Source organism: Brassica napus, chromosome C4 (assembly GCF_020379485.1).
Source record: "Brassica napus cultivar Da-Ae chromosome C4, Da-Ae, whole genome shotgun sequence".
NCBI classification, from domain to species: Eukaryota; Viridiplantae; Streptophyta; class Magnoliopsida; order Brassicales; family Brassicaceae; genus Brassica; species Brassica napus.
Genome location: NC_063447.1, coordinates 57657463 through 57684707, shown reverse-complemented (window position 1 = coordinate 57684707; position 27245 = coordinate 57657463). Strand labels below are relative to the sequence as shown.

Below are 27245 nucleotides of genomic sequence, written 5' to 3'. Positions count from 1 at the left end.
TCACATTCCCTTCTCACCAATTCCTGTTTCCTTCCATTATATGCCACACACCAAAAATGTTTAAGGAAGTCACTTTAACACAACCAATGTTAAAGTGTCTATAGAAGTGTTAACAAGGACCTTACTGGCTGGATCTGTGGAGTCATCAAGCACTTGAATTATTATACGATTCGTCGGCCATGAGATTCTGCAAGCAGCTGCAATTGATTCTTAAATGAATGTTACTATGTACATAACAAATTAGTATAGTAGGTTGTTACCTCTTTTTCATTGTACATATGTATTTGCACAAGGACCATACACTACAAGAAAACATCAAGGATTCTGAGGAAAAAAATCGTCGGAATTTCGTCGGAATATCGTTATTCCGACGAAATTCCGACGAAACACGTCGTCGGAAATAATTCCTCGGAATTTTTTTTTTCCTCTGAAATCCCTCGGAATTTTCCGACGGAATTCCGAAGAAATAAATTTCCGAGGAAATTCCGAAGATCCCTTGTTTGTCGGAAAAGTCCTCGGAATATACCGAGGTAAAACTTCGTCGGGATAATTCCTCGGAAGTTCATCGATCAATGCGTGTTTGGACATATATACATCGATCGATAGGAGTATACCGACGGACTTTTTCCTCGGTTTATTCCGAGGAACTGTTCCCTCGGTATATTCCGAGGGATCCGTTCCTCGGAATTTTCCGAGGGAGTTGTCCCTCGGAAAATTCCGAGGGAAATGTCCCTCGCTATATTTTTTAAAAAAACGGATCGATCGATGCGTTTTTGTTCAAAAACGCATCGATCGATCTAGTGAAAAATATAATTAATTTCCTCGGAATGTAAAAAATATTAATTTTTTGAAAAAATAAAATTTCTGAAATTTAAATTCGAAAATATGAAATTAAAAGTAAAATTGAAATCATATTAATTAATATTCAAAGTTTCACAAATAAAAATAAAACATTCCGAGATTGGGGAAAAAAAAACTACGGGTCTGGCACGTCCGGGAACACCTCGTTCGGGTACATCCTCTGCATCATCTCCATCATTTGCTGGTTCAGCCTCCTCTGTGCCTCATAGCCCGCCTGTTGAGCCGCCATCTGGGTCTCCAACAAAGATATACGATCATCTTTGTCCTTCAACTGAGCCGTAAGTACTTCTGGATCAACAAAGGGCGGTGGTGCAGAAGAAGGAGGAACCGACCGGGTGCGACGACCCAAACCGAACAAACGTCCCTTCTTCTTTGGAACCGACTGAATAGAAAAAAGCCAAATTTAGAAATTTAAACCAAGAAATAAATGAATTGAACTTTAAAAAAAAAGAACTTACGGATTCAACGATTTCGTTGATTCGAAACCGGGACAAGTTGGTCGAAGCCGTCGAAGCGTCATCCTCGGTTTGAAGCTGAGACACTTCGTCTACCACCTGAGTTTGGACCAGGTCGACCACGTCCCTCACAAGACCGTCATCAATCTGGCCGGTCTTCTTGTTGGTATACGCCCTCCTCATTAGGGCGAGATCATCGACCGGCTCGCCATCATTTTCTTCCGCCTTGAAAAAAAACATAAAATTAAAGAAACATTAGAAATTAGAAGAAATGCACAATAAATTTAAATTCTGAAACTCAAATAATTGAAGAAAAAGCGGTTGAACTTACCATGCGATCTCCGAGAGTGGCAATAGATTGAGCACCCAAGTTATGCTTGTAGATGCCCTTCCCTTTACGGTCGCTCCTGCGGTTGGTGGAGTTGGTGGAAGAAGTTTCTTTCGTCTCCTCCTTATCCCAATGCGCACACAACTCCTTCCAGACCGTGTCGTTCATCGACTTTGGGACCTTTTAATTAAAAAAAAAAGAAAAAGTTTAATAAATTAAAAAATAGTTTAATAAATTAAAAAATTGTTTAATAAATTAAATCGAACCTTATTGATTTCCCACTTCTTCTTCCACTCGTGGATCTGCTTCCCATAGTTGTCCATTACTTTATGGACGAAGTGGTGATAGATAAAGAGCGTCTCATCGGAATTCCAGTTGAACTCTTGCTGAAAAAAAAACACAATTAGTAGAAAATTTATATTAAAGATTAAAAATATAAGTAAAAAATTAGAATACTTACCGCAAACTGACGAAACCACAGAACCTGCTTGTCGGTTGGGAAGTGAGTGAAAGTCGGATGTCCACTGTCGAGGGCCGAGTACATCATACGGTTGATCCATGCGCTGATCCCGTTCCCGGATCGGTTGAACCTTATTAAAAAACAAACGGTTAATAATGAATCCAAATTTAAAGAAAAAAAATGTTTAATTACCATGTTTGACCCCGTCCATGTGGATACGGAGTGAGATACGGAAGATGGTCACGACCGGGCTGTTGAACCAACTCCGCAACCCTCATCACTCCCGGAGGACCCGGAGGAACAGGAGCGGATGCAGCAGCGGGAGCGAGAGGAGCATGAGCGGGTGCAGCAGAGGGAGATGTATGGTTGGAGCTGTGGGGCGAAGGGGAATCCTGAAAATGGCTGGAATCCCGAGACTGGCTCCCCGTACCACCACGACCACGACGCTGTCGAGGCCGGGTCTGATCATCATGAGACCTGTAAATTAAAAAAAATATTTAATAAATACAGAAATATATAAATTAATTTTTTATTAAAAAAAATCCCAAATAATTTAATCACAGAAAAAGATTTATATATATTAATTTTTTTAATAAATATATAAAAATAGTTCTAATAAACAAAAAATAGTTTTAATAAATAAAAATAGTTTAATAATTACAAAAATAGTTTTAATAATATATATATATGAAAAATATTTTTAAATCCCAAATAATAGTATTTAATCACAAAAAAAGTTTTATAGATATTTAAAATGTTTTGTAAAATCCAAAAAATCGAATTTATATAGAAATTTTTTTTTGTAAAATCCAAAAAATCGAATTTATATAGAAAAATCATTTTGTAAAATACAAAAATCGATCGATTTTATATACAAAAATCGATACAAAAATCGATTTTATAAATACAAAAAATAATAAAATAATAAAAAAATTCTAAATCAATTCAACAAAACAAATTATTCAACCAAATCACAATTCTAAACCTATTATACAACCAAATCACAATCCTAACCAATCACCCTAACAAAAATCTATCAAAACTACACAAAAACCTAACAAATAGAACCTAAGAGAGTGGGATAGGGTCCTTACATGATTTGTGTAAGAGAAGAGGGAGATCGCCGGAGATATCGTCGGATTTCAGGGGGAAATCGCCGGAGAGAAAGAGAGGAGTCGCGCAGAGGAAGAAGAGAGAAATGGGGAAGAAGAAGGGGCTCGTGGTTATAAAACCTAGGGTCCGACGGACATTATCCGTCGGAATTCCGTCGGAATTCTAATTTCAATTTTCGCGAAATATTTGCCCGGTAAAATGAAAATATTCCGAGGAAATTCCGACAGATAGTAAAATATCCGTCGGAATTTCCTCGGAATATTCCGAGGAAATACCGAGGAACTAGTGTTTGGGGTTTCAAAACATCAATTTTTTTTGCCGTATTTCATTTCTTATACAATTGTAATGCATACCATTGAGGATTCTTTGTATACATGAGCATAAACCATGAAATAACAAATTTCAAAACTAATTGAAAGTATTCCCTTTACCGTTCATTAAAAGGTATAAGTGTTTCTCTTATGTTGCGAGATTTCGTTCATACAATCGGAAAAGTGTTAATTATACGGTAAGGAACAAATTTTTGACTTCATAATGAACGTAAGACACTTAATAAGGGTTATATAGGTGTTATTCAAACGGCAAAACGTTGTTTTCGGTTTAAAAACCCTATTTCCTCGGAATTTCCTCGGATTATTCCGAGGGAACTCCGAGGAAACCCTCTTCTTCCTCGGAATATTCCGAGGAAATTCCGACGAACTAGTGTTTGGGGTTTCAAAACGTAATTTTTTTAAAAAACGCATCGATCGATGCGTTTTTGAACAAAAACAAATCGATCGATTACTAAGATGGCCCGGGCCGTAAGATTGTGATCGATCAATGAGAGTATCCCATCGATCTATCGACAATCTGAATTGTTCCTCGGAATTTCCTCGGAAAATCTTGTATGTTTTTTTAAAAACGCATCGATCGATGCGTTTTTAAACAAAAACAAATCGATCGATTACTAGGATGGACCGGGCCGTAAGATTGTGATCGATCGATGAGAGTATCCCATCGATCTATCGACAATCTGAATTGTTCCTCGGAATTTCCTCGGAAAATCTTGTATGTTTTTTTAAAAATGCATCGATCGATGCGTTATAGAACAAAAACGCATCGATCGATTACTAGGATGGACCGGGCCGTAAGATTGTGATCGATCGATGAGAGTATCCCATCGATCGATCGACAATCTGAATTGTTCCTCGGAATTTCCTCGGAAAATCTTGTATGTTTTTTTAAAAACGCATCGATCGATGCGTTATAGAACAAAAACGCATCGATCGATTACCAAGATGGCCCGGGCCGTAAGAATGTGATCGATCGATGCGTTATAGAATAAAAGCGCATCGATCGATGCGTGTTCGGAAAACAGAATTATAAGGCAAAACCCGAGCTTTTTTGGATCTAAACCTTAGAACTCTCATCCCCTCCGATTTCCCCTATAATTCGCCCCCCCTTTCTCTCTCTATAATCATCCGATTTGAACAATTTTGGGCTCTATTCCACTTGATTTTTCGAGCTCTACCTGATTCCTACACTCGTCTTCACCCTAAGACAGGTATACTCCGCGAATCTCCACATTCTGAAATCGTGTTCTTGAGCAATTTTTTGGGTTTTGTGAATTTCTTATTTCCGTGTTGATTCCTTGATCAAATATGCATGAAACATATGTTTAAACATGGAATAGAACACAATTGTTTGTGATCAACGAGTTTGGAACATGATTTGAGATGATTTAGGGATAGAGAATTTTTTCAATTTCGTTTTTTTATCACAACTCGATTTCGCTTTTCATTTTCATGTTGCTTTGAGTTCTTAATTGATTATAACCATGTTGAGAGCAATGATTCTATTTTGTAGAGAATGAAGCGCACGAAAACATCAGCAAAGAAAAACACACAAGAAGAGGGTTCGTCACAGCTGGAGAAGCAAAGGCCAAAGAAGTGGGATAAGTCTGATACCACCCACTACAACAACATGAAGAAGGTAGCCGTTCCGGCTACACAACTAGCATGTCCTGAGACGATGACAATATTGGGAATCAAAGCAGACATTGAAGGACTGTTCCAGAACATGGGTCTAGGCCAACTATGCAACCTCAAGGAACCCACTTATCCGGAGTTGGTACGCCAGTTCATAGCATCCGCATACGTCACCCGTCCCGATGATAGCCATCAGGAAGGTTTTCTGGCATTCGTAGTGCAGAAAGTATACTATGAGGTATCTTTCACAGACCTCTGCGGACTATTTGGATTGAGTGCGGGGGAGAGGACATCTGGTCTTTATTGGACTTCAGAGCTGTTGAACTTCTGGGAAACGATTGGCACAGGGGTTTATAGATCTTCTCAGGCAAAGGAGTCACTTATCCGGAGCCCAGTACTGAGATATGCGACACGCCTCATTGGCTCATTGCTATACGGGACAACCACAGCCGCATCAGTCACGCAATGGGAGTTGTGCCTCCTGTACCAAGGTGTGAGGCATTTGCTACCGGCATTTGGAAACTCTACATTCCCACCTGCTACTGCCTTCAACATGGGAGCGGTGCTGGCCGCAAACTTAGCAGGATACAAGGGGAAAGTAACCAAATCCAAGAGCAATGCATGTGGATTTGGTGCAGTGATTACTCGGATCCTTAGACATGTGGGTGTAGACTGCGAGAACCAGCAGGTAGCACTGGACAGATCGAACAACATTGCTTGGAACTACCTGGATGTCATTTCTCTAGTAAGTAAGGAGTTCATAGCTGGTCCCCACTCGAGGATCCATCGGGATGGTCCTTACGTCTACGTATTCCAGGACCGAGCGAAGAAAACACTCTACTGCCACCTGCCTCAGATCGGCCTGACTGCTCTACTTTCAGAGGCTGCAGTTGAGTTCCTACCCCCTGCTACCGCACTAGTAGACAAGCCATCCTTCTTCACGCCAAAATATCAGACCAAAGGCAAGGGCGTGGTTGATGAAGAAGGACAAGATGAGGCTGCACAAGCCATTCCAGATGATTCACAACCCCATCAGCTACTCCCATCAGACTCCAGCCAGTACAAGCTGCAAGAGCTTCCACCGAACGCCACTTCGCGCCAGCAACAACATTGGAGAGATCAGAGCATAAAGACAAACAACGACATGCTACACAAGATCTGGGCTGCCATTTCACGTATCAGGCCGTGTCGTTGCCAAAAGGATGATGTAGTTCATCGGGACAACTCTCCATCCAGCTCTGGTTCGGGTTCGAGTGGTACACACAGGGTAAGAAAGAGGTCCAAGAGACCCAACGATGCAGGAACATCTGGAGCAGGAGACGAGGAGTAGGAGCTATCACCGGCTATTTTATTTTCTTTTCTATTCTAACGTTTTATGGTCTTATTTTCTGTTAATTTTGAACTGAGTTTTTTTTAGGTTTCTTAATTATGAGTTCGTATTTCTTTTACATGGTTTCTTTGTTTTATTTGGTTGTGTTTTGTGTAGCTTTTAATTCGTATTCAGCTTTGCCTTGCTAGATAAACCAAATAACTATTATCCGAGGAAAGAGGTTATATCAAGTGTTCCTCGGAATTTCCTCGGTATTTCTTAAAAAAAAAAAATAAGTTCAATGGTAGTCTGTTTCCGAGTCATCATCACCAGATGAATCTGAATCTGGATCTTGGTGAAACTCTCCAATCACTGGTTCATCCTCTACGTGAACGACGGCTTCCTCTCCAAAGTCGGTTAAATCGACTACAAGGCCAACTCCAGCTAAATCTTCTGCTGCACTACAGTTGCCGGATGTGCTTGGTTGTAGTGGGTCTTCCAGCTCAGAACTTCCCTGAACTCGGCCTCTCGGGTTGAGTCTTGTAACAGTAACCCATGGATCATCTCTGTTCCTTACCCGGGGGTACTTGATATAACAAACCTGTAACATTTAGAAAAATTATAAATTAATACACATGATGATGAATCATTCTGAATAATTAACATTTAATTACCTGATCGGCCTGGGAAGCAAGAATGAAAGGATCATAATATTGCAGCTTTCGCCTCGAATTTACTGATGTAACACCAAATGCATCTGTTCTCACACCTCGATCTGGGGTGTTGTCGTGCCAATCACAATAGAAAACAGTACAGCGCAATCCAACCATGCCCAAATACTTGATTTCCAAAATCTCATGTATGTGTCCGTAGTATACATCATCTCCTGATGCAGAACAAACGCCAGCATCATAAGTCGTACTCGAACGTCTCCTCTTCTGAGTTGTGAATGCATATCCTCGAGTACAAAATCTCGGATATGACTTCACAACAAAGTTTGGTCCAACGACCATCTCACGTATCCAATCGTCAAATGTTTCACCTCTGGCCAAACCAGCAGACACCTATTAATAGCATATATATATATATATATATATATTATATCAATAAATGTGAATTAGTATAAATATGTGATAAAATATATTTTAATTTGTTTAAAGCACTCACATAAGTAAACATCCATCCAGTAAATTCTCTCTGCTTCATTTCTTCTAGTTCGTCCTCTGTGGCGTATCTATACTCGAACCGCTTTTCTGCCATGAAAATCCTGTATATGATGACAATAATGTAATTAATTAAGATTTAAATTTCAACTTGTTAAAATAAAAATTTGTAAGCTCATTTATTTACCTCTCATATTGAAGAACGTCTTCGCAGTTGGTGAGCAAATATGTTTGCAAATGACTGCGCTCCTGCTCAGTAAGTCGACGGTCCTTTGGTTTTCCGCTAAGTCGTCCAACGTCTGTGAAAATGTCTGGAACCGTAACATGATATGTTGCCCGTTCGCCTCTATCATCATGCCGAGCAGGTCTTCTGTTTTTGGTCTGAACTTCTGCTGGAAAGTAGTACTCGGCAAAGTTTGAAGTTTCTTCATTGATCATCTGTGCGACTATAGAACCTTCCACCCTACTTAAATTTTTCACCATCTTCTTCAAATGGAACATATACCGCTCATACAGATACATCCATCTATACTGCACAGGACCACCAAGTTCCAATTCTCTTGCCAGGTGAATAACAAGATGCTCCATAACATCAAAAAATGAGGGAGGAAATATCTTCTCAAGGTTGCACTGAATCACGGCTATGTTAGTCTTCAAATTTTCAATACCTTCAAGAGTCACTGATCTCGTGCATAAATCGCGGAAGAAACCACTTATCCCTGCAATTGCTTCATGAACATTTCGTGGTAATAGTTCCTTGAAGGCGAACGGAAGGAGGCGCTGCATCATTACATGGCAATCGTGGCTTTTCAAGCCAGTAAACTTTCCTTCCTTTCTGTCGATACAGTTACGCAAATTTGATGCGTAACCGTCTGGAAATTCCACATCGTTTGAAATCCAATCAAAGAACGCATCTTTTCCCGCTGCATCAAGTCGGTATATGGGAAAAGGAGCCCTACCATTCTCATCAACATGAAGTTCTGAACGAGCACATATATCGACTAAATCCAGTCTTGACTTCAAATTATCCTTTGTTTTACCTTGAACATTAAGGATCGTGTTCATGAGATTGTCAAAAAAGTTCTTCTCAATATGCATGACATCTAAATTATGCCTTAGCAGATGATCCTCCCAGTATGGCAGATCCCAGAAAATACTTTTTTGTGCCAGTTATGTAGTTCTCCAACAGCATCTACCGGAAAACGCTCATGTCCACCGACTTCTGGCGTCCTTTCTGCACCAAAATCTCTTAGTTGTATCTTCAAATCTTTCCCACAAATTTCCGGAGGTGGACTGTCAAACACCCTCTTGTTCTTCGTAAACAAATTCCTACTCCTACGATATGGATGATCAGGTGGTAGGAATCTCCTGTGACAGTCAAACCAACACGTTTTCCTTCCGTGCTTTAGTTGGAAAGCATCAGTGTTATCTTGACAATATGGACATGATAGCCTTCCATGCGTTGTCCATCCAGACAACATACCATATGCTGGAAAATCACTTATTGTCCACATTAGTACTGCCCGCATTTGAAAGTTTTCTTTACACGAAACATCGTATGTTTCAGCACCTTGAGCCCATAGTTGTTGCAACTCATATATTAGTGGCTGAAGAAACACATCAAGTGATCTCTTAGGATGCTCTGGTCCGGGAACGAGAATCGAGAGAAACAAAAACTCTCGTCGCAAGCACAAGTTTGGGGGGAGGTTGTATGGTGTAAGAATGACGGGCCATAGAGAATACTGTCTTCCACTCTTGCCAAACGGACTGAAACCATCAGTACATAATCCAAGGTAGACATTTCTTCTCTCATACGCAAAGTCGGGATACTTTGATTGGAAATGCTTCCACGCTTTTGCATCTGAAGGATGTCTGATCTCACCATCTGTTGAGTGCTCCGCATGCCATCTCATTGGTTGCGCTGTGCGTTCAGACAGATACAACCTCTGCAACCTTTCCGTCAAAGGTAAATACCACATCCTTTTATATGGCACTGGAACTCTTCCACTCGTATCTTTATAACGAGGCTTTCCACAAAATTTGCATGTAACCCGCTGTTCATCCGCCCTCCAATAAATCATGCAGTTGTCGCTGCATACATCTATTACCTGATACGATAAACCAAGACCAGCTACGAGTTTCTGAACCTCGTAGTATGAACCAGGAGCTACATTATCCTCGGGTAGAATACCTTTTACAAAATCAGCAATCGCATCCACACAGTCTTCAGCCAAATTATAATCTGTTTTAATGCCCATCAATCTTGTAGCAGATGATAAAGCTGAATGACCATCTCTGCAACCTTCGTACAATGGTTGCTTTCCAGCATCCAACATATCATAAAATCTCCTAGCTTCTGCATTGGGTAAATCTTCCCCTCTAAAATGATCATTTACCATCTGCTCAGTACCTACACCATAATCTACATCCGTTCTAATTGGTTCTTCTAATCTAACCGCTGGCTGAGGTTCACTAGTACTACCATGTTCATAATCAGTTTCCCCATGATGATACCAAATTTTGTAACTTCGTGTAAACCCACTCAAATATAGATGAGTCCAAACATCCCACTCTTTAATAACCTTTCTATTTTTACAATTAGAGCAAGGACATCTTAACATACCTGTTTTTGCTTCCGGTTGTCGGTGAACTAACCCCATGAATTCAGTTATACCTCGTTGGTATTCTTCCGTAAGCAATCTCGTGTTCGGATCCAAATGAGGTCGATCGATCCAAGAACGAAAATAATTTGAAGAAGACATATTTTTTATGAATCAAATTCGTGTGTAAATAGAGTAAGAGGGAGGATGAAGATATGAAGTGAATGAAGAGGAAGAGGAGTGCTTGTATTTATAGTTTAAATCCTGCCGACATACCGAGGAAATTCCGACGGAATTCCGACGGACAAAACTAGTTCGTCGGAATTTTGTAAAATCCCCCAACGGCTCTCCAACGGCTATAATATTTCCTCGGAATTCATCGGTTTTTTCTGAGGAACACAGTTTTCCTCGGAATTTCCTCGGAATATTCCGACGGACTGTAGTTTCCTCGGAATTCCGTCGGTATATTCCGAGGATTTCATTTTCCGTCGGAATGTCCGTCAGAATATCGCTGTTTTCTTGTAGTGATAGGGAAGCTTTCACTGCTACACTCAACATCATCATCATCCATAGCATTGTCAGTAGGAAAGCATACAACGATGAACTCGGCATTACATACTTCAGAGATTTGATACTTTACCGTTAGGATATCATGATGTTAGAGTCAAAAACATAATATGGAATAAATTAAGTGTTCAATTTTTTAATCTATAGTAATCATGATATGAAAAAAAATCAGTAAAGCTTGTTGTCAGACTATAGTGCAAAATGATAATGGTTTTAATTTCTTTTTGGTTCTCCGACACATAATGTGAGTAAAATGTAAGCTTTGACAAAAAAAAAGTAAAATGTAAGCAAAATATAAGCAAAATGTATGCAAATGTTCTATGACGATTTTTTTCCGCTAAGAGAAGCATGATATCTTTTGTAAATCATAATATGTATGACATTTACTTACTAAGTGTGATATAGTAGATTATTTAACAAAATAATTAAACTAGAAGAATTACTTTCAATTTCTGAAGATAAATTCTCATAATTATAATGACAACTTTAAGATAATACAATTGTAGATCAAACATTTGAAATAATTAAATATTACTCCTATATTTCATCTATAAACAACAATCACTTATCTTAGTCATCTAATAAGATATATTATTTTCAATATTAGCTACAAACATCAGCCACTCATATTAGTCATCAAAGCTTGATTTTGAGCAAGGTCTTTGTGGAATTTAAGCAAACAAGGTGTGGAGACCTCTCAACTCATTATGAGACAAATCATACATTTTAACTGTCGCCAACGTTTGATTAAGAGAATAAATGTTCTAACCAAGATCTTCAATGCAAGATAGCATATAATGGTGATCTCAACATTGAAAGTTTTTGAAATTTCATCAGTTTTTTTTCTCAAAATATTCATTGGGTGGAAACACTTACGGCTAGTGTCATGGTTTATAAAAAATAATGAATTTTAAAAGTTAAATATCCAGTCATACTAAATTTTATATTGTTCATTTTTTGACACTCCACCTTTTACTAAAACATGAATAATGACTTGGTTAAAACATAATAATTTGATTAAAATGTAATGACTTTTATAAGTTACATAAATAAGTAAGATATTAAGAAAATAGAATTTAGATTATTTTAAGACTATATTTTTTTTTCATCGGAATGAAGTTTATTTCTAATTTTTATACCACTTCAAACATTTTGATATTATTGTATCAATTTTCATTTAAGAACACATTCACATTATTTCTTATACGCAAGATAATTTAATAAAATATAAAAACTAAAATCATAAAATTTAATTAAATATATAAACCATAAAAGAAACTATTATTTTTATTTTACATAAGTTTATTTTAAAATATAGAAATCTACATTAATCAATAACTGTATTAATAAATAGAATATTATAATCCAAACATTTTTAATTTATAGAATTTTATTGTATATAGTGAGTCCCCATAAATGAGGTCATGTTGCTGTGCTGCCTAAGGTATCAATACAACTATACATTTGTATTGCCTTCCAATACAAAGACCATGTTTCAATCATAATCCACATTGTGATGTGAATCTATATTTAGCTTTGTCATGGGGCCGTTGTTAGTAACAAAGCTTCAAGAAGTTTTAAGAGCATTTTCTTCCAATGGTAAATTTCTAAAAATGAGATTCTAGATAATAAAATATAAGATTTTAGTTTAATGTAATTGTTGAATTAAAATGTTTTCATTTGAGAACTCTTTCTTAGTTTCTTTCTGATTTATTTTATTTTATATATTGATAAAATAAAAGATGAGATCTCCATAATGGAAATGCTCTAGATGCAAGTCTTGCTATGGTTTGCTAGATTCTAAGTTTTCATATGAAAAAAAACTATCTAAATCCATGTTACTGTAGCTTTCAATTGATTTGCAACTACTATTATATTTGCAAAAGATCAAAACAACCATTCAAAAGAATTTTTGTCTCATGACTTTGAAAATTTTGAGATTCTATTGTTATTGGTTCTTGGATTTCAAAAGTTTTAATATAATCCATTATTATTGGTTTAAGAATTTTCAAAATTCATTCAATTTGTTATTCAAAAAGTATAGTTATCATTGATTTATAATTCTAACTAAATCTGGTCTTATTGGGTGATGAATTTTATCCATTTTTACTCATAAGACTCAACTTTCAAAATATCATATGTATCCATATGATATTCAAAATCCATGTGATAAAAAAATAGAAAACAAAATAGTTATACTTACCAAATATATATTGCACTTTAAATCTAAATTATATGTCCAAAACTATAATTTGTTACATTTTATATACTTTTACATTTTTGAATATATATATATATAATTATTTTTATATTGTTTTATCACTTTTGAATAAATAATTATATTTATATATATTAAAAAATTAAAATAAAATTTTAAAAGGAAAATTTGACAATTTTTTTGAAAAATCGAATAAATTATTTTAAAATTATAAAAAGTTCGAATTTTAAGCATATTATTCGATTTTTTAATTTTTTTTATTATTTTATCATTTATATATCTATAAATCAAAGGGTAAATAATCTTTTGTTTTTAATGAAACTTCTTTTGGTCATTTTTGCTCTTTTTGTAACAAAAACTTAAAAGAAACTATTTAAGAGAATTGCTCAATTTTGTATGTATCACTATTATTATTTTTAATTGGAAAGAAAAAAATAAATAATCATGCTATATTATTTATAAAAAAATATATATATTTACTTTTCAAAAAGAATGATAGAAAAGAAGTAATGCAAATTCATGAAAATCTATGCCAATCTAAAAAGGTTATGATCAAATTTCATAAGTTAATGATATAAATTTTCATAATCTACATGATTTTTTTAAATCTATCAACCGTTAAAATTATAAAGTCTATACAAATTCATCTTCCAATAACCCTGGCTCTATTAATTGGGAAAAGGAAGCCCAAGACAAACAAGGCGAGAGAGATGTCCAAATCCTCCAATTATTGGGCTTTCATCTGTAACTTTCCCGTAATGGGCTTTTCTTTTCTTTTTTTCCGTTTCTTGACGGAGAAGTGGAGCAAAATAAATATAGGGTTTGACTCGAACCGTTTGAGAGGGTTAGGGCATTACCTGAAAGTGAAAGGCTGAAAGGGGATCGTGAAGACAAAACAAGCGCGAGGCAAGAGAGCAAGATGCCTAGGTAATATATCAGATGTTTCTCTAGCTTGGGTTTGGTTTCGTTGTTGTTGATTTGGTTCAAAATTCAAAATTACGCTCGTAACGCGTGCGATTGGCATGTGCGAATGGCAAGACGCGAGAGATGTCTAGTTACGTTGGTTTTGATTTCGTTGTTGTTGTTGATTTGATTGTCAGGTAGAGCTATTGAATTTCAATTAGTTGTCTGACTAACTTAGGGTCTGGATCCTAGAATCTGACTAGCTTAGGGTTTGGTTTTGTTGTTGTTGATTTTTGTTCTCACCTGACTCATTTGTTCATGTACAGAACTACACGCGGCTCGGAACAACGAAGGCTCCAGTGTCTACAAGACATCCAAAAATTGGTAACACCTGACTCGATGATGTTCATTTTAAATTATTATTCTTACAGTATTTCCTGTGTCATTCTTGCAGCAAGAGGAGATCAAGTTGTTACAGATTTCAAACGAGTACGACTCCTACTTCTTTCCCTCATTTTTTTTTCCGCTTCTTTCTTGAAGCTTATAGAAACATTTATTATTATTATTTCAGGAAACTGAATGGTGTCGGTCTCGACGATATGAGCTTCACCGAGCTGGCTTCACTTGGAAGTATGTTGGATGAGGGCTTCCGCATTGTGGACGAACAACTAGACAATGTTGTTGGGGTTTTTTTTGTTTTCTCCAATTCATCTTGGTTTGACTACTCTTGTTTAATAATAACCCTTCCTTCCTTCCTTTTGTTTCAGGCACACGAGGAAATAACAACCAAGCAGGTAAAGATAATCATCTTGAGTTCAAAGTTTTAACCCTTTTTGTGTGTAATATATCGATTTTGACACCCTCCATTTCAGCTTTTTGAGTACGATCTTATGGGGGGACCGGACTGGACTCAAAGAATAGAGAAGAAGATTTGGCCTACCAATCCCTTCTAGCGGGGAGAAGAGTAGCTTTGAGGAACAAGGCTAGAGAATTCCGCCTCAGGTAAATGATAAAAAAAAAAAAAAAGAAGAGGCTAGTTTTGTTTATGATGCCCCCATGCATGTTCACCTCTTCTTATACATATTGCTTCTTCTGGATTCAGCCCTCCAGAAACCCAACCTTGGCGTAGCGATGACCCTGAAAGATTGGTGAGTTTATATGCCCCCATATTCTCACCTCAATGTCCCTCTGTCCCTCGCCTCACATTAATTGCGTTTTGTCTTGTTCTTGCAGAAGTTGGACATCGACTCTCTGGAGATGGAGAAAGAGAGACTATCGACTCTCTGGAGATGGAGAAAGAGAGACTACGTCTTTTCAACCAGTATGTGAGAATTTTCTTTAATTTTTTTTTTTTTTTTTTTTTTTTGTTCCTGCTTCTGTCTTTTTCATTGTTGGAAAGTGCTCATTGCAGGAGAATGCTTGGTAAAGAGCTTGACGGTATGAGCTACTCCGAGCTGTTCGTGTTTAGCTTTGAGATATCGGGTGCTATCATGAAAGTTGTGTCGATGAAGAAGATAAAACGTGACGAAGAGATGGGGAAGACAAAACGTCCAAGGCCGTCGGTCAACGTAAGGTTTATCCGCTCTGTTTTTTTCTGAATTGTAAAACTGTATCTCTCCTTCTTTCCCTGACTATTTCTTTTTCTTGTTCACAAAGGAGCCAATCTCCCCGGGACAGATATGATGGTGGTGGCAGGTTCTCTTCGCTCGTGACAACACTAAGAGATTGGATATAGTTTTATGGTTCGTTCTGGCACTTTGTGTTATGTCTCTATGGTGATATGTTTAAACTAAAGACTTATGGTTTTGCTAGATTCTATATAAAACCCATGAGCAAAGGATGAAAATGACAATACCATATCTCCATTGAATTTTCGCCGTAATACCATAAAGATATATTAGAAGGTACTTCAAAAAGTCCAAGCGCATTTCTTCCAATGGTAAATTTTTTGTATTGAAGTTCTAGATCATAAATTATAAGATTTTAACTTACTGTAATTACTGAATTAAAATGTTTTCCCAAGTTTTCATTTGAGAACTCTTTCTTATCTTCTTTTCTATTTTTGATTATTTTTATTTTATATATTGTTAATATAACTGATGAGATCTCCACAATGGAAATGCTCTATAGTTTCAAGTCTTGGTATGGTTTGCTTGTTGTGCTAGATTCCAAGTTTTCATATTAAAAAAATACAATCTAAATCCATCTTACTGTATAGCTTTCAATTGATTAACAACTACGATTATATTTCTTTGCAAAAGATCAAAACAACCATTCAAAATGAAAATAAACAGTAAACACAGAAAGAAAGAATCATTTTCTTCTCATCTTAAAAGAATGATCATCTCCACTAAACAAGGCGAGAGATGTCCGAATTCTCCACCTCTCTCTCTTCTTCTTTTCTGACATTATTTCTTGTTCAACAAGGAGTTAAAATATTTTATCCCCAGGGCCCTCTATAAGCGACTTATTAAAGATTTCAGCTAAAATATTTTTTGGCAAATTTAGGGGCCTAAAAAATTTTTTAGAGGTTTTTTTTGTGTAATTTTTTCCAAAAATTTTGGGGACTTAAAATCAATGTTTCGTTAGGCTTTGCCCAAGACCGGTCCTACTCGTGACCTAGGTAGTAGCTATCACTTTTGACTTAGTTAGCCATCTTTTTTTCATCTATCTAAGAGCAAGTCCATCGGAGTATATAGTGAAGGGTTCTAAATGAAAAAAGAGAAAAAAATAAATGAGAAATGAAATAAAGAGAGAGAACCGGTCCCAAATGTGGAGGTTGTAGAAGTGGTAATAACCCCATACGTGGCAATATGGTATTGGCTTGTTGGTTTCACACGAAGGGAAATTTTTTTTGTGTTTCTTTCTTCAGTCGGTTCTCTATTTCTTCGATATTGTCGAAGTCTTTTGATCTTCTTGCCATGGAAGTTCATCCACATGACGAATCCTTCGATCTTCAAGAGATTCACAGGTTTTTATCTCTCCTCTCTCTTTCTCTTCTTGTTCATTCCTTGATTTTTTTCGCCATTCTCAGCCGCGTGAAAGAGCTCGAGTACGTCACCGTAATTGCATAGACGAATCTGGAGAATCGATTCCTTGCGGTTTCGAGGCTTTGGCCCAAGATTATGCTCTTCAGCTTGAGGTAACTGCGAGTTTGAAAACTCTTTTAGATTTGTTTCTTCACTGAATCTCTGTAGAATAATTGTTTATGGCGCGACGACCCAAGCCACACTTGTTTCTTACCAGAGTTTCCTTCTTATGTCGTTTTCTGTGTTCTGTACGACAACCAAAAAGAAAAACAGTTTTTAATCAATAACTCGAAAGCAAGATAAAGCTGTTAACTTTATCTTATTTAAAGCTTTATTCTATGGTGACAATTCTTGGTTAAACAATATGCTGAGTTGTATTCGGATTTAGATTAATGGAAAGTTGTTTGTTGAACCAAGAACAAAAGAAACAAAGAGAAAAGTCAATGCTAATTTTTGTTATGGAATTTTTGCATAGACAAAGGTGAAAGAGATTGTTGAAGATTATTGCCATGTTGATTCAATGGATGTTGAAGAGTCAGGTATGCTTCTTTTACTTTGTTGTTTAATGACTAGACGTGTGGCTGTTGATGTATTGTCTCTCGTGTGATCACACTTGAACGTGTTCATCAAACCTTTGGTTAAGTATTGTCTAGTCGTCAGCAGTTGATGTATTGTCTCCGGTCATATGGTGGTTTATCCGGGCAGATGTGTGGCTGTTGGCGTCACTCGTGGTTATGAGATTCTTGCTCCTCCTCGAGGTGACGACCATCCCGTCTCTGATGTTTTCTGGAGACTTCGAGAAAGGCTCTCTCATGTGTTAGTGTTCTATATCGGCGGTATTCTTTCTTTTTGCTGGTGTTTGGAGATGTGAAGCACTCCGTTGTTGCTCTCGCTTTGTTTCAGTCCGTGGTGGACAGAGGCGGTGATGTCTTCGTTGTGGTCAGTTCCTTGTGTGACAGTTTAAGCTGTTGTGTGTCGTGTTAAGGGAGTTCTGCTTAGTAGGAGTGTTCTATCTTGGTTTTTGGTGTAACGGTTCAGCTGATAGTTTCTAATCACAGGTTTTTGGCTGAGTTTTTCCGGCTCCAGTCCAATGATTTAGAGTTTTGAAACTCATGTTCTTTAGTTCGTGGGAAGTCGCAAGATGAAATTGTTTCTCTTCTCATCTTTCTTGGTTCTTGGTTGATTTCCAAGCTTTTGATCTCTTCACATTTCTTCTCGTTTACGATTTGTAGTTGTATTTTTAATATGTTTTTATGTCATTTTTATTTTAATTTTTATGTATGCTTTTCTTTAATGTTATGATATCCAATCTTTCAAATTTAAAAAGAAAAAAAATTTTAAGAACCTCACCAAGGTTCTTCCAATGGACCATCCGAAAATTAATTAGACTAAAAAGTGTTCTAAACTTGTCAAATCATACAATCAAAGACTAATTTATTCATTAGAACCTAAATGGGTTTCTAACCAATGGAGATGGTCTAAAATCCTTATTTTTCAAATATTATTTTTTTTCATTTATTTTAAGTTAATGGGCTTTAACTTAGGGCATTGTGCGAAAGTGAAAGGGGATCGTGAAAACGAAACTAAGACCATCTTCGTTTAATAAGAATTAAAAAAATGGCAATAAACATAAGTTACGGCTCTTAATTAGGGAACATAAGCGACGTCTCTTGTGAGCTCTATCTTCTCCCTCTTTCGATTTCCCGAGCTTCAGATTAACAAACATGGGCACCACTGGAAACAAGAATATCAACGCCAAACTGGTCAGTACCGATTTTGTATATTCTTTGTGAGATCTTTTTGTTTATATATCCTCAAATCCTGACTTCAATTGATTTTTTTATTTTCTGGAGAATTTTGATTGGATCGTTGATTTTCTAATCTGGGAAAATTTTCTCTTGTTTCGGATCTCATAGTTTCATAGATTGCATGTTTTATCACTATTAAGCTAGGGTTTTGTGTAAAGGTTGTATCTTTTCATGGATTATCCGAGCTGGTAGCTTTGTTTTATCAAACATATAGACTTCTTTGTTTAACACTTTTTCTCAGTTCATGTCTTGTGGGTTTAGTGGTTGTGTTTTGTAGACTTATCTCTTTTATTATTTGTTTGATAGATAAGATTCTCGATGCTATTTCCCTCTAGTGAGTGCAAGTATGCTGCTTTGTTCACCTAAAATTCTCTAGTTATGATTATTTTGTTCCTGGTTTAGTGGTTTAATTTTGTGGACTTATCTCTTTGATTATCTGTTTGATAGATAACATTTTCAACGCAATTGCTTAGCTGGGATTTACTGAGCCAACACCAATACAAGCTCAGGAATGGCCAATGGCTTTAAAGGGTAGGGATTTAATTTGGCTATTTCTCCACCTTCTCCGACTACAAGCAATGTGTCATCTCCTTCTCCTTGTGATGTTAGAGTAGGTGAAGAACCTGTTTCTTTGACTAAGAGAAGATTCAGGTCTAAGAATATTGAACCTATACCTTTTTGGAAAATGCAGGTAATTGAAAAAAAAACTTAAAGCTTTACACTTTTCTGTATACACATTTAGTTTCTTAATTTTGCTTTTGTGTGATTTTCTGTAAAGGTGGTTCCTTTCAATGGAAAATTGGTTAAGGCCAAAAAGAGGTGCCATTGGTGTGGAACCAGAGGATGTGAGGATTTGGTTAGCTGTTTGAGTTGTGGAAGAGAGTTCTTTTGTGTAGATTGTATCGATAAAAGGTATCTTGAGTTATTATGTTTGCTCTCGTACTTATCTTGTTTACAGAGAGCACTGGTCTTTCTCATTAGAGTTTAGAATCATCATCTAGATTAGTAGTTCCATCATAGCATAGTTATAATAAGAAGTAATCCCAGTAGATTCAATTAGTTTTATGGAGCTAGGATGTAGAGACGATTAATCATTCACCTATGGTAAAATGTTAGGATACTCTTTCCTGCAATTCTCAGCTGCAGTAACTTCATTTGAGATTGTTTCTGCAACTTCCTTGTTTCTAATTTGCTTTCTTGTCTGTTTTTTGTTTCTACCCTAAATAAGAAACTAGCATCAGAGTGAAAAATCATTGTATCTTTTAACTAGAGTTCTTAGTTACGTTTAATTACTAAAATATTCATTAAGAGACTCTAATGGTTTTGTGGGTTAATCATGCTCTAATTGGGAAACGGAAGCCCGACGAGAGAGATGTCCACATACTTTAGGTAATCTAATCTCAGATATTTCTCTAGCTTAGGGTTTGGTTTCGTTCGTTTTTGATTTTGGTTCTCACCTGACTTATTTGTTCTTCTACAGAACTACACGCAGATCTGTAAAACAAAGGCTCTAATATATACAAGTTATCCAAGATTTGGTGAGAAATTTTTTTTAAAAAGGTTTTTTCTGTGTCCGTCTTATTCATTGTTGTTGGGGTTTGGTGCTCATTGCAGGAGAATGATTGGTAAAGACTAAAGAGCTCGACGGTATGGGTTACTTTGAACTGTCGGTGTTTAGCTTTGAGATAACGCGTGGTTTGTTGAAAGCCGGAGATATGAAGAAGATAAACGTGCAAGGCCGGTCAACAAGGTAACATATATTATTTTATCCACTCTGTTTTTTTCTAGAATTGCTTAAAAGTTAAAACTATCTCTCCTTCTTTTCCTGACAATTTTTTTTTCTTTTTCACCAAGGAACCAATCTCCCCGGTACAGATATGATCGTGACTTTATAGGTGGCCAGGTTCTTGGCTCGTGACATTAAGAGAGTTGGAATCGTTTTGTTTAATAAAGAGAGTCTTTGTGACTATGTACTTAAAGATAATTTTATTGTTTTCCTGACTGTGTTATGTCTCTCTGGTGATATGATGATATGATTAAACTAAAGACTGACTCGATATGGTTTTGCTATATCCCTTATGTATTAAAGTTTAATACATAAATCACTTGACAAATCAAATTTTGACAAGTAGAAAATGCTTTACAAATAATAAAAAATAATCAACTAAAAAATCAACATTCGGATCCCTAATTTTCAGCAATTCATTTATAATTTCTATCATAATATTGCATTCACGTTCAAAGTAAATTGATCACGATTAAAAACTGTTTTCTTCCCCTATATAAATTCTTATCAACAAATTTATTTTCTATTTATTTTTTCTGACTTTTCTATTCTCTCTGTTATCAAACATGCAAAATCGAAGATCCTTTCATCTCTTCTAAATTTTCAATTTTGATCTCAAGTTCTCGACCTGCTTTTTCATATCTACTTTCTTATGTCTATACCAATTCAATTTTTTTATTCATCACCTGGATTACTACTTAAAAGTTCATGATCATCACATTTTTCAGATCAGACAGTGGAAAACATTCGTCTTTGAACCTTTCTCAAAGCAACAGTTGGTTGGCGGTTGAGTTTAAATCACGACAGAGAGAGATTAATTTTGTTGCAGGCTTCTAGAATTTGCAGGTAACAAAATACCAAAAATTTCAGTTACAAAAAAAAATTGTTTAGTTTACAAATTATTTTTGCTTACTGCAGTGCAGTTTGGTATAAGAAATAAAAACTGATTCAATAAAACCATATATGAAGGATAAGAAAATTTTTTGGACAGATCTGCTCTACAGTAAACTTTGAGAAGGTTGAAGACGCTGGATTACAAAGGTGATGCAAAAAGTTTGACAACTAGAAAGTAAAATAATTATTTACTTTATAGTCCTTAAAAATTAAGGCCATTTAACATATTTTTGACAATGGAGCCATACCTTGATCTTTGATGCTGAAAATTAATTTTGACAATTTAAGTGGTGAATGTTGGTTAGTCAAAATCATGTGTTATTTCAAAAAAAAAAATTTCCTTTTAGATTATTATTTTTATAATATTAACAATTAGGTTTATTTTGAAAAATCTTGAAAATTCAACAAACTATCGAAAGAACCAATGTAGGTTTATTTTGTTTTAGTGTGAACTTTTTTTTTAAAAAAGGTAATTAACCAAGAAATGTCAACAAAATTGTTATTTAAAACTATAGATAAAATAAAAACAGTCAATAAAATTGTAACTAGATTCATTACATCCAAATTTATATTATGTTAAAATAAGTAATTTTTATTATGTATGAAATCATTGAATAAAGTTAGTGGATGAGATAAAGTTTAACTATATTTTATATTTTGGTGTATATGTTATTATTTAAAAGAGATTTGATTAATTTTTTAAAAAAATAATTAAAACAAAATAGTTCTTAAAAGCAAATAATGATTAGAAAAAGGAAAAAAATATAACTACCCACTATTTTTATTCATCCACGATCTTTTCTTCTCTTACTCTTATCCTATATTTCATAAATTTGACAACAAATAACAAAGAAACTCATAATCTGATGTCTAGAAAAAAAAAGAAAAAAAAAACAAGAAATTCTAAATCGAAAACTGGGTATGAGTGTACCCTACTCCCTCCATTTAAAACCCTAATTCAAAATTAGCACAAATTTTTATTTTAAAATCTCAATGAATCACTAGATTAATTACATGATGGATGAATTACTGGAAAAGCACATATATAAAATGTTCAAAACACAAACAAAATAATTAAGAAACCTTTAAACTAATATTTTAATTTTTGTGTTTACTGTTAATAAATGATAAATGTGTAGATATTTAGTGTGTTTATTTTCAACTAAGTTTTACACATGAAAAGTATGTCTATATATAACTAAACCTTTATTTTAGTAAGAAAAGAATATTTCCTGTGTGCAGCACAGGGCAAACACTAGTTCTATCTAAATTCCTTGTTATCTTTGCTGAGAAAAATTACCAAAATAAATTTTATTAAATAGCCAAAGACACTTCTACCCCTAATATATATATAAAAAAAACTCTATAATTTTGAATTATATATTTTCAAATTTGAACTTTTTATTTTTTTTCAAATTTTATTTTTGAAATTCAAAAATGATTTTTAAAACTATTTATAAAAAATATTTTTAATATTTATTTTTAATTTTCAAAATTTTAAACTCCACCCCTTAACTTTCAACCTTAATATCTAGAATAGTTAACCTGTATGTATAAGTGTATATTTATCTCTTTAATGAAACATTTTGATTATTTTGATTCTTAAGGGCTATATTAGTGACAAAAACATTTTAGGGCTATCTAAGGGTATTTCTCCATTTCATTTATTAATATAATTTTTGTATCTAAAAATTTATAATCTAGACATGTATTGTATTTTTTCTATATTTTGGTTATTGTATGATAATTATTTATTTGATATTAATCTTTAGCAAATTAGCTTCCAAGTTAATATTTTTGCACCTTTTCTCTTTGTGGTGTTAAATTTTACTGTCTTTCTATTAATTTTTTAGGGTTTTAGTTTTCAGTTTGTGATCTAAAATACTTTAGTTATTCTCCTTCTGTTTCATATAAGTATTTTGTATTTTAAAATTTGTTTCAATATGAATATCAGTTTTACATTTTATATATTAAAAATAAGTTCAATCCTTATCTTTACCTTATTTATTGATCCAAATAATGTGGAATTCTAATAAAGTAATATAGAAAACTTAATTATTTTCTTAATATGTGTATTTGATAGCCGAGTTATAACCAGACTTAATATGTGTACTAGGGGACTCATGCACGAATATAAATATTTTTAAAGTAAATATATTATAAAAATTGATTGCTACTTACTTTTAATTTTAATTAATTTATAATTTATATGCATCATTTATATTAATAATATTATGTTACTTTAATTATACATATGATATTTTAATGTTATATCTAATCGATTTTGTTGTTTTTAGTCGATTTAGTTATCATTTGGGTAAATTGGATTGCATCTATGAATTCAACTGTAATATTTTTATTCCATATATTAAAATTTTGGTTAATTTCTTATTTGCATTTAGGTGGTTGTTGTCTTAGATATGTGAATATATTTATGAAGATTATGTATAACTTAAGATATATTATGCTTAGAATGAAATAAAAAAAGTAAACTGAAGTGTCTGATTCCAAATTATATAAATTAATATAACGAAAAGATAATATTTTGAAGTCTCATGCATATATATAAATTTTACAAAAGAACTAAATTGTAACAGTTGAATAATATTTTATTTTCATTTTTAATATGCTTTGAGTTGTCCTATGATTTATATTTATAAAATAAATTACTATTCTTATAAATTATATATTCTTATCGTAGTTAAATCTATGATTTTAGATATAAGTTGGATTAGTCGAATCACTCACGTTGTAAGTATATTGAGTTACATATATTCTTTCAAATTCAAAATAAAGTATAATTATTTTTATTATAATTAAGTTAAATGTGCATGTATTTTCATAATAATTGTCAAATTATATGTGATGTTTGTAAAAAAAATATTCAAAAATAAAACGATGATCAATACGAAGTTACATGCGTAAGTAGCTGATACATTTTGAAAGCTCATGAGCACATATCAATATTTACAATAATTAAAATATTTTATAAATTTTAAATAACTTTATGCCTTTGATTTATTGAATGGAGACTAAAATTTATTTTAAATAATCTTAAAAATGAGAATTCTGATTTGCTTTGGTATTTTGATTATGGTTCTATTAAGTTACAAACATAAAAAAAAGAAATTTAAAAGCAAATTTAATATTAAGAAAAAATAAATTTAATAATGATAAAATATAATATATCTACCTCATTAAACTATTTTGTAACTATTTGATCAAACGATGTTTATTTTGAAAATTATTTTTAGTTTTTTTTTAATATCTCTTAAAAATAAGCAATAAAAAAAATTGTGATTGTATTTAAAAATAATATTATATAAGCAAAATATATATTATCAATATTTTTTTTTCTGTAATTGAAAGATATTATAGTCAACTAAATATATGAAAAAAAAAACATTTGAATATTACTAATTATAAACTATCTTTAGACAATTAAACATATATCAGTTTATGTTACTTAATTATTTTATGTAATCATCTAAGAAAATATATAGATATATAAAATATTTTTATTAATTTGATTTTTTTTTTGTATTGTTTAAAATTATGTTTTAAAAGAAATAATATTTTTTTTTCTAATATCAAGATTATCGGTGTAAATTGTTTTTAATGAAATCACATTATATAGAAATTTATAATTTTCATCTAAGAAATATAAATATAAAGAAAGTATTTTATTATTTCAAAATTATATTTTATGTTATTTAAAAATATTTTTTAAATGTAATATTACTATTTTGTGAACTTTCCTTTTTTTTATGAAATCATATTATATTTACATATATTTTCGTTTTTCAATTCTCTTTTTTTTTTAACTTTATAATAAATTTCCTTTTTTATTATATGTGTAAATTTTTTGGAAATTTTTAAAAAGAAAACTAAAAAAAATAGTATTTTAAAAGTAGATTAATTCATTAAGGGTATCTGTGTAATCAACCATCGTGAGAGTTAACGTGAGAGTGACACATAGGAAACTGACTTCTCAAATAATATTATAGAGATTTGATAGCCGACTTATAACCAGACTTATGTATTTGATTCTTATTTCGATTTCGTATTCTATCATTTTTACTAAATGATATACGCTAATTTATTTTGTAGATCACTTTTATATTTATACTTTATCATTTATTTATTTTTAAAATTAAGTTTAAGTTTAAGTTTAAGGATTGAAGTCCATTTCATTTCTTTTCTTATGCTTTTCTGGTTCACCAAATTTAAAATTCAACATTGTAGTAAATTAAATAATTAACCTTTGTTAAAAAATATATTTTGTAAAATGATTGCAGTAAATATTCTCCATCACCAATATTAGTATTGGTTTTTGAAAAATACTTTATCATTTATTTATTTTTAAAATTAAGTTTAAGTTTAAGTTTAAGGATTGAAGTCCATTTCATTTCTTTTCTTATGCTTTTCTGGTTCACCAAATTTAAAATTAAACATTGTAGTAAATTAAATAATTAGCCTTTGTTAAAAAATATATTTTGTAAAATGATTGCAGTAAATATTCTCCATCACCAATATTAGTATTGGTTTTTGAAAAATATTTTATGTAGAATATATTATGTTATATTTTTGATCAAATTCTTCACGTAAATGTTTGTGCATTCTTTATTTGCTGATGTAGTTGCTCTTTCATTTTGATGAACTTGGCTACCAACTTTGAGAATGAAATCAGTTTCAAAAAAAAAAACTTTTAAGAATGAGACTGACCATCTGCATCAGAATTAAACCAGAGCTAGTATGACCGGCTCTTCTTAGCAGTTAGAACCAGAGCTAGTATGACCACCTCTTCTTGAGTTTCAAAAGGAATCATTCTTGAGGAAGTCTCAGCTCGGTTTGAGCTCACCAACTCATCAAATAATCTCAACATCGGGTGATTATTTGTGGCTTCTTCACCCGATGGAATTGTAGATTGTGGATGTGTGGTCTTCTGCATGTTTGAATGTTACTTATGATCCCTAATAGTGTCATGTTATATGGTCTTCAATATCATCAATTTAGTAATAAATTGTAATAACTCGGTTTACTAAACCGGTTTGGTTTGTCTAATTAATTTTTTTTATCAAATCAAAACTCAATTCTTTTATTCACTTTAACCTAACCTGTGTATAAAATATATAGGTATATCTATCTCATTCTACCCAAAGCCAAGCCCCCATCTTCTTTATGTGGCAATCACTGATGCTTCTCACCACCCCTCTTTTTTCTTATCTTCTCTTCTTCCCCTCCTTCAGTCTTTGCATTGTTCTTGGTTCTTTCTTCAAATCTTCCTCTCCGTTCATGTGTGCGGAAAGGACGTGCGTTCGTCTCCAATCGTTACCACCACTGCCTCTTGCAAACCAATCACCACCGGATTCATTGTATTTGTTGTCCATAGAGTGATAGAGTCCCTTTACTCTTGTTGGTGTTTTGTAGCAGAACCGAGATGTGGAGGAGAAAGCGACGTCGGAGCTGCCGCTCTTCATCATCACTCAACGCTGGAATCTTCACAATCCATTGGAGATCCACACCGTTATCATATGAGCCGTACCAAGCCACCGATGTTTGAGATCCGAGCAAATGAGATCACCATCCACTCTTGCTTGCGTACCAAGAATTTTCTTCCCCACTTTCAATCGACCACTTATCAGTACTACTTGTCTTGAGCCACCGGATACATATGAAATGAAGATGATGAATCAAATGAATTTGACCGGGATGATCGAACTAAAATTGACCGGGATTTGTTAATGATTGAATAGAGAAAATACGGAATTTTCCTGTGCTATC

The 27245-nt window shown here is 33.8% G+C and overlaps 2 long non-coding RNA genes across 14 annotated transcripts; both read left to right on the top strand.

The window, feature by feature from the left end:
* The first annotated feature begins 13787 nt into the window (after positions 1 to 13787).
* On the top strand, positions 13788 to 15881 carry LOC106450387. Of its 7 annotated transcripts, none has more exons than XR_007322640.1 (11): positions 13788 to 13968; positions 14271 to 14328; positions 14399 to 14433; positions 14516 to 14621; positions 14712 to 14738; positions 14817 to 14946; positions 15047 to 15092; positions 15178 to 15265; positions 15356 to 15512; positions 15604 to 15686; positions 15757 to 15881. It is a non-coding gene; the product is annotated as an uncharacterized LOC106450387 (long non-coding RNA). The 7 variants fall into 7 exon arrangements; XR_007322639.1 differs by having other exon boundaries at positions 15356 to 15517; positions 15601 to 15686; XR_007322637.1 differs by having other exon boundaries at positions 13849 to 13968; positions 15601 to 15686.
* Positions 15882 to 16658: 777 nt separating this feature from the next.
* On the top strand, positions 16659 to 27012 carry LOC106447325. 7 transcript variants are annotated; one of them, XR_007322632.1, is made up of 11 exons: positions 16659 to 17086; positions 17449 to 18736; positions 19229 to 19312; positions 19396 to 19472; positions 19560 to 19693; positions 20141 to 20170; positions 20262 to 20319; positions 20396 to 20531; positions 20636 to 21413; positions 21559 to 21608; positions 26895 to 27012. It is a non-coding gene; the product is annotated as an uncharacterized LOC106447325 (long non-coding RNA). The 7 variants fall into 7 exon arrangements; XR_007322629.1 differs by lacking the exon at positions 26895 to 27012 and having other exon boundaries at positions 16660 to 16915; positions 16979 to 17086; positions 21486 to 21652; XR_007322633.1 differs by lacking the exon at positions 26895 to 27012 and having other exon boundaries at positions 16660 to 17086; positions 21559 to 21667.
* The last annotated feature ends 233 nt before the right edge of the window (positions 27013 to 27245 follow it).